This window comes from Bos indicus x Bos taurus, chromosome 19 (genome assembly GCF_003369695.1).
Source record: "Bos indicus x Bos taurus breed Angus x Brahman F1 hybrid chromosome 19, Bos_hybrid_MaternalHap_v2.0, whole genome shotgun sequence".
Taxonomy (NCBI): Eukaryota; Metazoa; Chordata; class Mammalia; order Artiodactyla; family Bovidae; genus Bos; species Bos indicus x Bos taurus.
This window is the reverse complement of record NC_040094.1, coordinates 43885602-43898967: the sequence shown is the minus strand read 5'-3', so window position 1 is coordinate 43898967 and position 13366 is coordinate 43885602. Positions and strand designations below refer to the sequence as shown.

General features: G+C 43.5%; 1 protein-coding gene across 1 annotated transcript in view; it reads left to right on the top strand.

Moving 5' to 3' along the window:
• The first annotated feature begins 5587 nt into the window (after positions 1–5587).
• EZH1 (enhancer of zeste 1 polycomb repressive complex 2 subunit) overlaps positions 5588–13366 on the top strand; it is a 31578-nt gene continuing 23799 nt past the window's right edge. Inside the window, exon 1 of the mRNA XM_027516937.1 lies at positions 5588–5659. The gene's annotated coding sequence lies outside the window, so the exon portion shown is untranslated. The remainder of the gene's footprint in view (positions 5660–13366) is intronic.

Sequence of the window (13366 nt, the reverse complement as noted above, 5' to 3'; positions counted from 1 at the left end):
CCCCATGGACTGTAACCTACCAGGCTCCTCCATCCATGGGATTTTCCAGGCAAGAATACTGGATTGGGTTGTCATTTCCTTCTGCAGGGGATCTTCCCGACCCAGGGATCAAACCCGGGTCTCCCGCTTTGTAGGTAGATGCTTTACCGTCTGAGCCACCAGCTAATGAATTTATGTCAATGCTAAAGGCAATGTATTAAATATATAAATAAATGTGATTCATTGTTTCTTTCCCTCAGGTGTCATGGATGGGATCTGTAGATGGGATCTGTTGTACTTTCTCCAAAAAAGTCTCTATAGCCTTGTACTCCATCATAGCTGCAGTGGGGTTCAAAGGACCATAGTATCAGCAGTGTAGGATCCTGCTGATAAGCCAGGGAAGAAAGAAGGGGAAGTCACAGAACCAAGGGGAACTCTCCTTTCCTGTCTGACTAGGATTTGTTTGTCTTGCACACAGGCTGTGCCCTGCTGATACGGGGGCCTGTCCAGTGTCCAGCTTTGATTGGCATCTCCAGCACAGAGGAAGTAAGGAGCCCCTTGTTGATTAGGAACTGTTTTCCTCTGAACTTGCAGAGGAGAGTCCCAAACACATTTCTCTTTCTGGCGCCACTGGTGAAACGAGAAAATCATGGAGACAATCCAGACCTGTGATTCAGAGCTAAAAGATCTTACAGACAAGAGGAGGGAGAATGAAGAGGTTTCAAGCATAGGTTTGGCATCAGAATGATGAGGGCCAAATCCCAGCCTCACCATTTACCAGCTGGCTGATCTTGGGCAAGTTCCACAATCTCTGTAAGCCCTGGTTTCTTCGGTTGTAAAATGAGCATAAGAATTGTGCTGACTTCCTATGGAATGAGATGACCCATTATTAAAAAACTTAGCACAATGCCAGGCATACACTGAATGGTCAGTGTTTGAAGGCTGTGATCGTTTTCTGTTTCTGCAGTTATACAGTCAAGGACCCTGATAGCCAGGAAGGAAGCACAGCCCATTAGCTGTCCACCCGACTGGGGCCACTTCCCAGGCAGGGCCATGCCAAAGGCGTGTCCCGTGGGATCAAGGCCCTGCATTAACTGTGCTGAGAGAGTGAGAGTGGGTAGCACCACCCTAGCCGTGGGCTTGGAGCTTTCAGAGTATGTGCAAAGCAAGGCCTGAATCCCACCCAAGTAATCCCCCAAAGTAATTCCGCTTCCTGCTAGAATTATTTACCTTGTAATTAACAAAAGCTAAGGAGGCCCTTTTCTAATATTTTGGCTTGGAGGTTCAGAATTTAAACTTTTTAAGAGCCACGGACAAGGGTTTATTGTGGGCCTGTTCTTACTTGCTGAATTGAATGCATTATTATGATTCCGAAGCAACTAGGGGTCAGAGGCTAAGTACCTGAGGCGGAAAGCTGGGTTTTTGAGATCAGAGGACAAAATGTCTGGGAGTGGAGAAGCTTCAAAACTTGAGCTATGTTTCCAGGCTCAATGATGTCCAGACCTCAACTTGCTTTGGAGTTGCCTTTGCCTCTGACTCTGAGTGTTCAGGGAGGGGTCTGGCAATTCAGCTGGCCCCACCAAGGCCTGGGCAGCAGCCCCAGTTTCTGGTGACCTGAGTGCAGGCTCTGGGGCTGTGCTGTGCTTTGCTTGCTTGTTTGTTTCTCCACAGCAGGGTGGCCTTCCCCTGCTTCTGGGTGGGAAATGGGGGAGGAGAGAGGATGGTCTGCTCCCATCTCCACAGCTGTGTTTACACTTCCCTTGTCAGGGACTGTCTGGGGCTCAGCCTTTCTTCACTCCTGTGTCCCCTTGGAGAAATGCTATTTGATAGCCCCGTGGGCTTTACAAGGGAGGGGCTGAATGAGCAGAGGGGTCACCGTCCAAAGGGGGCTGGAAGGAAGGAGGAAGGGAGAAAAGTTGGAAGAGAGAAAGGAATAGTGCAGAATTCTGTTTGAATTCTGGGAAGCATCGGCTGCCTCCCTTTCTAACAGTGACCTGAAGACAAGCAGGGGACAAAAGAACACTTAGAACTTGCCTGCCTTGGAAGGAACAGAACAGAAGGAACAGAATGTGTGACAGAAATGTTGTTTCTAACCACTGAGTGGAACAAAATCTTGCTTGGGGATAGGGATACTGAGGGCACAGAGAAGAACAGTCTTCCCTGAGGCTTCTTTGGGGCCACTGGTCAGAGATACAGCATGTTAAAGCCAAACAGATCATGCTAAGATACATGCAAATTAAAAAGGATTTAAGAAAATGGTCAAGTAAATAATGCTCTTCTTCTCCAGGGAGCAAGTTGAGCTGGTATTAATCAGTGTGCTAGTGTTGCTGGACTCTCGGCCAAGCCTGGGAGAAGGGCTGCCAAGGCAAATCAGGCCTCAGGTTTCAGAAATTAAACACATAATTTTATTTTTCCGCAATAGAGAACTTTCGGAAAAAGAACCAACCTCGTTAGGCTACTCAGCACACTTTGTCCAGTTTCTTTCAGCCCCAGAGGCCTGCGATTTAAGAGCAAGATGAGCAACTGGAAGCCAGGAGTGACACAGTTATTCCTATTAACTGCCTGGGGGTGGGGCCGGGAGGAGTGGGGCAGGGGTGATGGTACTGTTTTTCAAAGGTCCAGTAGCTGACCACTTGCCAACAGTTTTTCTACGAATTTATAGGACAAAGACCTGAAGGGTTGGAAAAGAAAAAGAGGAAGAGCTAGCCAAACAAAAAATTGGCTTATGGTATCTCATGGACCATGGTCAGCTAAGAAAGAGCCTGGTCTCAGGAAAAACTCTCCCTTCAGAGAGGGAGAGAGGAAGCAATTGGCAGACAAACTTTCCCCAAGAACCCCACAATTATTGGTGATGTGGAAAGATGTTTTTATAATCCTCTAGTGAACAAGGATTATTAAACCCTGGGTTTAGTCCTATGCCAAATGCTGTGATGGATAGGAAAGAGGTAGACAGCCTGGCAGTGAGTGTAAAGTGGTAACAGTGTTGAAGCTGGGGGAGATCTTGGGGGATGGTGGGTTAATGAGGAGGTGGAGTTGGAGATGGATTATACACTCAGATCTATAACTCTGACACAAATCCCTTCACCTTCCTTCCTTTCCACATCAAAATATTTTTGTAAATATATTGTCTTTGTTATGCAGAATAAAGACATTTGTTCTCCTCTTGTCACTTGGCATACTTCATGCTTCCCTAAAACAATGTGGGTCACTCCCATGGTGTTAGTTACCAACAGAGTTGATGGTTCCCAAATTGCTCTCCAGTCTCAGTCCTGACGTTCAGATCTTCTGAACATCTTCCCTTAGGTAACTCATATTCCTTTTTTTTTTTGATCTGCCACCTGCCCACTCCCCCCACCCTCTGCCTTTTTTTTCAACTATATTCTTTATTTCAACAAATATTATGTAGTGTGACATAGGGGTCCCCAACCTCCAGGCCATGCACTGATACCTCCTATCAGATCAGTGGCAGCATTAGATTAGAAATAAAGAGCACAATAAATGTAATGTGCTTGAATCACCCTGAAACCATCCCCTCCCCCATCCGTGAAAAAAACTGTCTTTCACAAAACTGGTCCCTGGTGCCAAAAGGCTTAGGGACCACTGGTACCATGGTTCTTAAACCTGTTACACAGTGGAATCACTTGGGATGCTCTTAGACTTCTTGAAGCCCAAGCCAATGAATCAAGCTTTCTGAAGGTGGGAGGAAGAAATCAGTAGTTATTAAAGCTGTCCCAGTGACTTCAATGTGAATCAAGCTTGAGAACCACTGATCTAAAAAAGGCATTTGGAATGGAAAGGAACATCATGGCAAACTGCCAAGTGTGAAGGAATATTTACTTTGATTTGGTGGTGAATTGGGTGTAGGCAAGAGAAAAAAAAGAAAAAATTCTGATATAAGGAAAAAATACTAAATCTGAAATCCAGAGACCTGATAGGGTAATTTTTCATCAAGACAATCTTTTAACCCGTTTATGCCAGAATAGCTTTGTGTGGGAAACTAAAATCCTCCCTACCTACTTTACAGAGTCGTTATGATTATTTGGAAAAAAAATTATTATCGGCTTTTATATTATGTATGTAGCAGGAATTCCCTGGTGGTCCAGTGGTTAGGAACCCACACTTCCACAGCAGGGGTCATGGGTTAAACAATCCCTGGTGGGGAGAACTAAGATCCCAAATCCCACAGTTGCATTATACAGCCAAAAGAAAAAAAAGTATGTGGAGACAAATTTAAGGTGATGTTAATTTGTATTTTAAGTTTTAATTTTAACTTTATATTTTGAAATAATTTCAGATTTATAGAAGTGTTACAAGTGGTAGAGAGTTTCCTGTATGCCCTTGAGCCAACTTCCTCAATTGTTGACGAAGTGTGATTGCCCAAACCAGGAATTCAGATCGACAAAATACTATTAACTGATCTACAGATCTTATTCTAATTTCATCAATTATCCCACTGGTATGCCTTTTTTGGACCAATATCCCATCCAGGATCACACATTACATCTACTTGTCATGTCTCCTCAGTCTCCTCCAATCTGGACAGTTCCTCACCGTTTGTCTTTTTTTTTCCCCCCCGCCCTGCACCCTCGACCCCCTCCAGCTGAAGCACGGAGTCAACCACTGGACCACCAGGGAAGTCCCAATCTTGATATTTTTGAAGATACTAGCCAGTTATTGTGCAAATTTACCCTTTATTTTGGATTTGTCTCATGCTTCCTCCTGGTTAATTCAGCTTATGCATTTTTTTCAAGGCTACTATGGAACTGATTTTGTGTCCTCATTGAATCATATTGAGAGGTACTTAGGACGGAGGAGCCTAGTGGGCTCCAGTCCATGGGGTCGCTAAGAGTCGGACACGACTGAGTGACTTCACTTTCACTTTTCACTTTCTTGCATTGGAGAAGGAAATGGCAACCCACTCCAGTGTTCTTGCCTGGAGAATCCCAGGGACGGCGGAGCCTGATGGGCTGCCGTCATGGGGTCGCACAGAGTTGGACACGACTGAAGCGACTTGGCAGCAGCAGCAGCAGTAGTAAAAATATTATCTCAGCATTAGTGATATTAACTTTGATCATTTGGTTAAGGTGATGTCTGCTAGATTTCTCTTCTGTAACGTTACTTTTTTTCCTTGTGTAACTTATAAGTATCTTGTGAGAGGATACTTTGACTCAAGGCAACTAATTTGAATCTAAGTGACTGGGAAAACTATTGACAGAAATAGGGAAGCCTGGTGTAAATAAAGCAAGAATGATAACTTAAGAGCCCTAGACGGGTGTTTGGGGATATTTGTAAATCAAATATCTGTCAAAGATCTGTATGAAGGGGTTGCAGGTTGGTGTGAAAAGCTGAAGTGAGAAGTGGCATGTCACCAGTGTGTGAGGATGATGCAACACTGGTTGGGTCTTCAAGAGGACAATACTGGCTCCAGGAAGTTTCTCAAGAGCCCTTCCTGTCCCCTGACAGCGCCGCCTTGGAAATCTTCGGGTTCGGGTTGCACCACCTCAGACTCCTGAATTTGGGGTACTGGCGCCAAACCACAGACCTGCGAAGAAGGAAGCCAGTGGGGCGCGGGCGGCGCAGTGCGCACGCGTCCGGAGGCGCGGGGCGGGGCCGCGGCGCGGGGGCGGGGCCGCGGCGCGCAGGCGTGCTAGCGGTGGGTCCCTGCGGCTCGGGATGGAGGGTGAGTGAGTAAACAAGCCCCGGCCCGCCGGTGGGGCCGGGCCTCCGTGCCTCGCCACCGGGGAGCCTGAGGGAGGGAGAGTCGAAGGGATCAGAGAACTGGGGGGAAGCGGAGGGACACACCAACTGCCTGCCTGGGCTTAGCGGAGCTCCCACTCCCCGTTCCGAGAGCTGGGGGAAAGAGGACAGCTGGCCGAGCGAGCCCCAAGCGAGGACCGCGTCTGCGGCGGGGAGGGCGGTGTGTCCAGGAGGAGGAGCGGCGGGGGCGGGCCCGGGAACGCGAAATCCCGTTGGAGGGCGGGGTGGGCCAGGTGGGCGGGACCCCTGCGCGGGGAGGGCGAGGTGGGCGGTGGCAGCTGCGGGGGCCCTTAGCGAGGTGGACTGCTGGGGACTTGAGGACCAGACGCGGGGGGTCAGCTTTCGATGACTTTGGGGGGTGTTGAGGAAGCGGTGGCAGTAAAAACGGGGTGAGGCGAGTGAGGGTCCTAAGGCGCAGAATGGAAAGGGGCGCTCGTTCTCGGGGTCCAGGCGGTGCCGCATGCCTCCGGGTTCTCACGCTCGGTGCCCCTCTCGCCTCCCCCAAGTCCTGGCCCTGAGTAAGAGGCTTCTCTCCAAATTTGGTCTCGCGCCAATCCCTGCCTACCCCAGAATTCTCTTGGGGATCGAATAATGTAAGGGAAAGAGCCTTGAAGCAAAAGCAAGGTGGTGTATTTGGGACGTGCCTGTTAGGAAATGTGGAGCAAACTTATTTCGGTAAAAAGTTACTACTGAGAAATTGTTTCGGGAGCGGGGAGGGGAAAGGATATGGAAGAGTGTTAGTGCCGCCGGTGGAAATATTGAGAGTGGGCTTTTCATAGGTGAAATACGGGATTATAGCTGGAGTCGCCTAGGTATCGCGATAGTCCAGAGCTAGAGGGATGAGGATGGGGCTAAGAGCCGAGGTAGCCATGGGTGCGTGTGAAGATGGCCACGACTGTGAGAGTCTCTTCCGCCTTTGCTGCCATGATGCCTGTGAAGAGAAAAATCCCCCATCGGGTTCTTTTAAGTTTAAGAAACTTAAAGGAAGTTTCCAGCGTTAGAAGGTGCCAACTTTATCAGAGGTTTCTGTGAGAGCCTGTCTATTTTAAGCCTTGGAATCCCTAGAGCTGGAATGGGTGGCATTGATAAAAGAAGATTACTTAATTGCATAGAAGAAAGTGTGTATGAGGAGATAAAGTACTTTAAACACACACATAAGTGCACACATTTATAATAGAGGCAAAGATCATCTATAAAGATCTAATAATACTACTATTGTCATGCTGAGTGTGTGTATTACAGACAGCGGGAATGAATTCTCCCAGGGGAGAAATGTTGGCTTGTTTTATTCACTGATGCACTTTGAATGCAAAAACAGTGCCAGGCACACAGTAGGTGAGCAATACATCTTTTTAAAAATTAGTTATCAGTTTATTTCTGGCTGCATCGCATCTTAGCTGCAGCACTCTTTCGTTGCCTCCACTTCTGCCAGCATGTGGGATCTTAGTTCCTTTACCAGGGATGAAACCTGCACCCTCTTCCCTGGAAGATGAATTCCTAACCACTGGACCTCCAGGGAAGTCCCCTCAATACATGTTTGTGGAATAAAGAAATAGTGGGAAGATCCCTGGGACTGGAAGTGGGAAGATCCCTGGGACTGGAAGTGGGAAGATCTGCATCCAGGTAGTGGAAGAACTGACAGACTACTCATAGGCCAGTCATGGAACTGGATGCCAAGGTAGTTTTCAAACTTGCTGAAGTGGAAGTGTTGTTACTTTAGTTCTCTTTGAAACAGCACTAGAAGAAGGAGCCTAGGGTTAAAAGTGAAATTTTATGCCCAAGAGGACTTTTGTGAGGAAATGTAGTTAGACTTGTTTCACTTATACTTGCCTTTGAATTAGCATGCCTTTAAAAAGCTATTTAAAATATTATATTTAGCTTTTTAATTCTTGAGATCTGAAATCTGGCCTTCTTAGTTCTCTAGGTAACAGTTCCCACCCTTGGTTTGTGCCTTATGTGAAACAGGTAACAGTTTATTTCACTAAGTTTATCATTTTCATGTGTATACTCAAGTTTAAAAACTTTTTAAACAATGTATACATTGTTGGACTTGCCTGGTGGTCCAGTGGCTAAGACTGCACTCCCAGTGCCAGGGCCTTTTGATCCCTGGTCAGGGAACTAGATTCCACCTGCTGTAACTAAAGATCCTGTATGCTCCAGCTAAGACCTGGCAGAGCCAAGTAAGTAAATATATATATTTTTTTAAGTTTATGCTTTGTTAATTAGCTACTTGCCAAAAAAGATTTGAGGCAAGTGTTTTAGCCACTTTGGCCATCTGATGTGAAGAGCTGACTCATTGGAAAAGACCCTGATAGCTGGGAAAGATTGAAGGCAGGAGGAGAAGGGGACGACAGAGGCCGAGATGGTTGGATGGTGTCGCTGACTCAGTGGACATGAGTTTCAGCAAGCTCCGGGAGTTGTGATGGACAGGGAACCCTGGCATGCTGCAGTCCATGGGGTCGCAAAGAATCAGACATGACTGAGCAACTGAACTGAACTGAAAAACACTTTACATTTCTACATCAGACAGTTAAACTGCAGAGAAAAAAGAAAAAAAACAAGGCAGAGGGTCTGAATAGGTATTCCAAAAAAGACACACTGATCACCAACAGGCACATGAAAAGCTACTCATCATCACTAATCAACAGGGAAATGCAAATGAAAACCACAATAAGATATCACTTCACACCTGTTGAAATGGCTGTTATTAAAAAAGACAAGAGATAACAAATGCTGGTGAGGATGTGAAGAAAAGGGAACCTTGCTGCACTGTTGGTGGGAATGTGAATTGGTACAGCCACTATGGAAAACAGTGGAGATTCCTTAAAAAATTTTTAAAAACTGCCATACAATCCATCAAGTCCACTTCTGGGTATTTAGCTGAAGAAAATGAAAACTGTAATTCAAAAAGATATATGCACCCCAATATTCAAAGCAGCATTATTTACAATACCCAAGATATAGAAACAACCTAAGTGCCCATCAACAGATGAATGAATAAAAATGTGACACGCACAAAATATTTTGCAACTTAACAACAATGTGGATAGACCTGGAGGATATTATGCTTCTTGAAATAAGTCAGACAGTAGAAGATGAATACTGTTTGTTTTCTTTTATATGTGGAATCTAAAAGATAACAAATTTAAAAATGAAAATATGTAGAGAAGGGTGAAGAGAATTAGATTAGGATTGAGGGAGAGGGTTTTAAGGGAAAAATTGCTTTTAGAGAATACCTCCATTTCAGAAAATGCCTAGTTTTGCTTGTTTTTAATTTGACCAAATTGTGTATTGAGCTCTTACCCAACATCTTTAGTCCAACTGTCTTATCATTTGGGATTTCATCACTCCAGACCTTGAAGTCAAGAGTTCCTTAATGAGGTAGAGTTTAGTGCCTCTGATGTGTTATGTTCTCAGACATAGTAGCCCTAATATTTTGATTCAGAATGGAATAATTGAAAAGTCTTGTTTTATTAATGATAATGAGCAGTCTACATACTTTTTTTTTTTTTTTTCCTAGCCAAGCTTCAAGGCTTATGGGATTTTAGTTCCCTGACTAGGGATCGAACCCAGGTTCTCAGCAGTGAGAGCATGGAGTCCTGACCCCTGGCCTGCCAGGAAATTCCCATTAGACAGAAAACATTAAGCCTTGTGCTCCTGTAATTCAGAACCAGTCACGGTAGAGCTGTAGCCTGTTAGGAGTTTCCTTTAACTCGTCTGAATCAGTGTTGTACATGCTAAGAGCCAGCGTTTTCCTTGGGTCTCATAAAAGCTAATTCTGCTTTGATTTTTGTCACTGTTGTCTCAAATACACACAACCTGATTCTCTTAATAAAGGAACACTAGAAAATGTTAATGCTATAATTTTATTTTAAATTAAGAATTCAGGGTCACAACTTCTTGTTAGTGACTTTTTTTCTATATGTACAGCCCAGAGGTTCAGTGAGTTTTCATAAAAGTACATAGTTAGGGCTTACCTGGTGGTTCAAGATTATCTGCCTGCCAGTGCTGGGGACACGGGTTCAATCCCTGCTCTAGGAAGATCCCACATTCTGCATGGCAACTAAGCCTGTGCACTACTACTACTGAGCCAGCACTCTAGAGCTGGTACTCTGCAAGAGAAGCTACCACAATAAGAAGCCCGAGTACCACAACTAGAGTAGACCCTGCTCTCCACAACTAGAGAAAGCCACATGACCCAGAAGATCCAGCACAGCCACAAATACGTCTTTTTTAAAACTGCACTAAAAAAAAGTTCATAGTCATATAACCATCACCACAGCCAAGGTATTTTTATCACCTGAAAAATGTCCCTTATGCTTCTTTTCATGTAATTCCTTTCTATTCTAGTCATATAAGTGGAGTCAAAGTATACAATTTTTGTGTCTGATTTCTTTCACGTAACATAAGGCTTTTGCAATATATAGGAACTGTTTGCAATACATCTGCATATATAGGAACTGTCCGTTCCTTATTATTGGAGAGTAGTATTCCATTGTATGTATACACTGTACTTTGTATACATTCACTAATCCATAGATATTTGTATTGTTTCCACTTTGTGGCTATTATGAATAAAGACGCTTTGCACATTTGTGTACAGGTCTTTATGGGGATGTATATTTTCATTTCTCTCCGATAAATAATCAGAAATTGTAGGCCAGGTTGTGTAGTAAGTACACATTAACATTTTTAAAAAGGGGACTTCCCTGGTAGTCTAGTGGTTAAGACTCCATGCTTCCAATGCAAGTCAACCCCTGGTCAGGGAACTAAGATCCCACATGTGCTGTGACATGGCCAAAAAACGAAAAAAAAGGAAATGGGCTTCTCTGGTGGCTCAGTGGTAAAGAAAATGCCTGCCAGTGCAGGAGACATGGGTTTGATTCCTGCTCTGAAAAGAAGCTACACGCCAAGGAGCAACTAAGCCTGTGCACCACAACTATTGAACCTGTGCCCTAGAGCTGAGGAGCCACAACCAGTGTAGCCCAAGTGCCCTAGAGCCTGTGCTCTGCAACAAGAGAAGTCACTGCAATGAGAAGCCTGAATACTGCATCTAGAGTAGCCCTCGATCAGTGCAACTGGAGAAAAGTCCACACAGCAATGAAGACCTAGCTCAGCCAAATAAACAAATAATTTTTAAAAAGCAAAAACAACAACTGGCAAACTTTTCCAAAGTGGTTGTACCATATTGCATTGGCACCAGCAGTACATGAGGATTGTATTGCTCCACATCTTCACCACTGGTATTATAAATCTTTTTAATACTAGCCATTTTGTGGTTGTATAATAGTTATGTCACTGTGGTTTTAATTTGCATTTCCCTGATGACTAATGATTATTGTTTAGTTGCGCAGTCATGTCCAACTCTTTGTGGACCCCATGGACTGGGGTATATAGCCTGCCAGGCTCCTCTGTCCACAGGATTTCCCAGGCAAGAATACTGGAGTGACTTGTCATTTCCTTCTCCAGGGTATCTTCCTGACCCAGGGATGGAACCTGAGTCTCCTGCATTGGCAGGTTGATTCTCTAGTGCCTGAGCCACCAGGGAAGCCCAGTGACTAATGATAGCATCTTTCTGTGGCTTATTTGTCATTTCTATATCTTTTTTGGTGGAGTATCTGTTCAAAGTTTTGGCGTACTTTTTATTTGGTGTCTATCTTATTATCGAATTTTAGGCGTTATTCATATAAAGACTTATTTTTAAACTTCTTAACTGTGATAGCATATGTTTTGGAGTTTATTTTCAATGTATAGGTGAATGTAATGAAAAGCTCTTAGCTTAGTACTTAACTGGAATGTGAATAGTGTTTTGCATATGTAAGTAATTAAATAACAGATACAGTAAAATTTAAAATATTTTTTTGTGTGGCACTTCTTTTGCCTAAGATGAATAAACCCATTTCTCCTAATCTGTTCTAGTGAATGCTGAGTTTTTTGTTTGCTTGCTTTTTTTTTTTTAATCTTTGAAGTGATAGTTGTTAGTGTTGGAGTGCTATGGGAACCCATCTTATGGCTGTGTTTCAGTTGTTTATTTTAATCATACCTATCTGTTCCAAACAGTATGTCTCATCTTCCTCATATACTTTGTGGGGACTAACTGCCAAATAAACTTTAGAGATACTGAAAACCCGTTAAAAAGCCAAGCAAAATAAATATTGGCTCATGATCACATGAGATTCAAATGTCACTTTAATTGTTAAAGAAGGAAGGGTGGCTTATTTTATGTTATGATTGGATAAAACCCAATGATATGTTCATGTATATGTGTACTACTCTGGCCAAATAAAGCACCTGAGTAAAATTAGAAATAGTGCCATTGATCATTAGACTATTCTGGTGTGCTTGCTATCATCTCTTTTGACAGACTATATGAGATCACATTTCAGCTGTAATTCCTTTTTTGTGTATGTAGAATTTAATTAATTAATTAATTTATCTTTGGCTGTGCTGTGTCTTCGTTGTTGCCTGGGCTGCTCTCTAGCTCTGATACACAGGCTTCTCCTTGCTGTGGTTTCTCTTGTGGATCACAGGCTCTACAGTGAGCGTGAACTCAGCAGTTGCAGCTCCCAGGCTCTAGAGCACAGGCTCAATAGTTGTGGCACTTGGGCTTAGCTGCTCTTTGGCATGTGGGATCTTCCCGGATCGGGGATCGAACCTATGTCTCCTGCATTGATAGGCAGATTCTTTACCACTGAACCACCAGGGAAGCCCTGTAACTTCCTTTTTTTATTTTCTCAATAAAAATATTGATGTTTTCCTGTGGGTGTCTCCTCTAAGAAATCTACAACACACGTACATACTAGCAGCTGTGGATTCTTTTCCATTACTTGGTCTCCATTTTTACCTTATTTTTGTCTGCCTTTTTTTTTTTTTTTTTTAATCCAGCTGTGAGGCTTTGGGGATCTTAGTTCTGAGACCAGAATTGAACCTCAGACCCTTGGCAGTCAAAGGGTTTTAACAACTGAATTGCAAGGGAACTCCTAGTCTCCAGCTTTAAATGGATGGAACAACCTGCCTTAAGCTTACTGTTTCAAAAGGAAATGAGTTCCAAAAGCAATGGGAGAGGGATTGCAGTTCAGAATAAATTTTGGGGTCATTTGGGTCTTGAAAAGGGTAACCTAAGGTTTCTTAGGGAGGCAGTTTTATCCTAGATTTGAACCATTTTTTCATCTCCTGGAGCAAATTATTATTAAGCTTGTTCAGGGCAGAAATTAGATGGGCAGCTACTTAATATTACATGTGAGCGGGGTGTATGTTATTAAATAGTTTTTTAATTCTAAGAAAGAGTCCCTCTTTTGGCCCCCATTTCATAGAGGAATGAAACATACTTAAAAGATATAAGAGAAAGAGAGATGCTGTAATTTATAGGAAATAAATTCAGAATTGCTTAAGTTTTTTTTTTTAATAACCCAACACCTTAGCTTCTGGGATTCCAGTTCTTAGATTATGGTGGTGTTTCATTCCCTTCCCCCAGAGAGATAATATTTAACTTACAGAGAATTGCTTTTAAGAGCTTGAATCAGTTGATTACAAGTGATTAAGAGTGAACACAGTGAGTCTGTCTGTTTCTTTGCTATTCTGTCTTTCCTTTTTTAAAAAAATTTATTTTTTATTCTTGGCTGTACTGGGT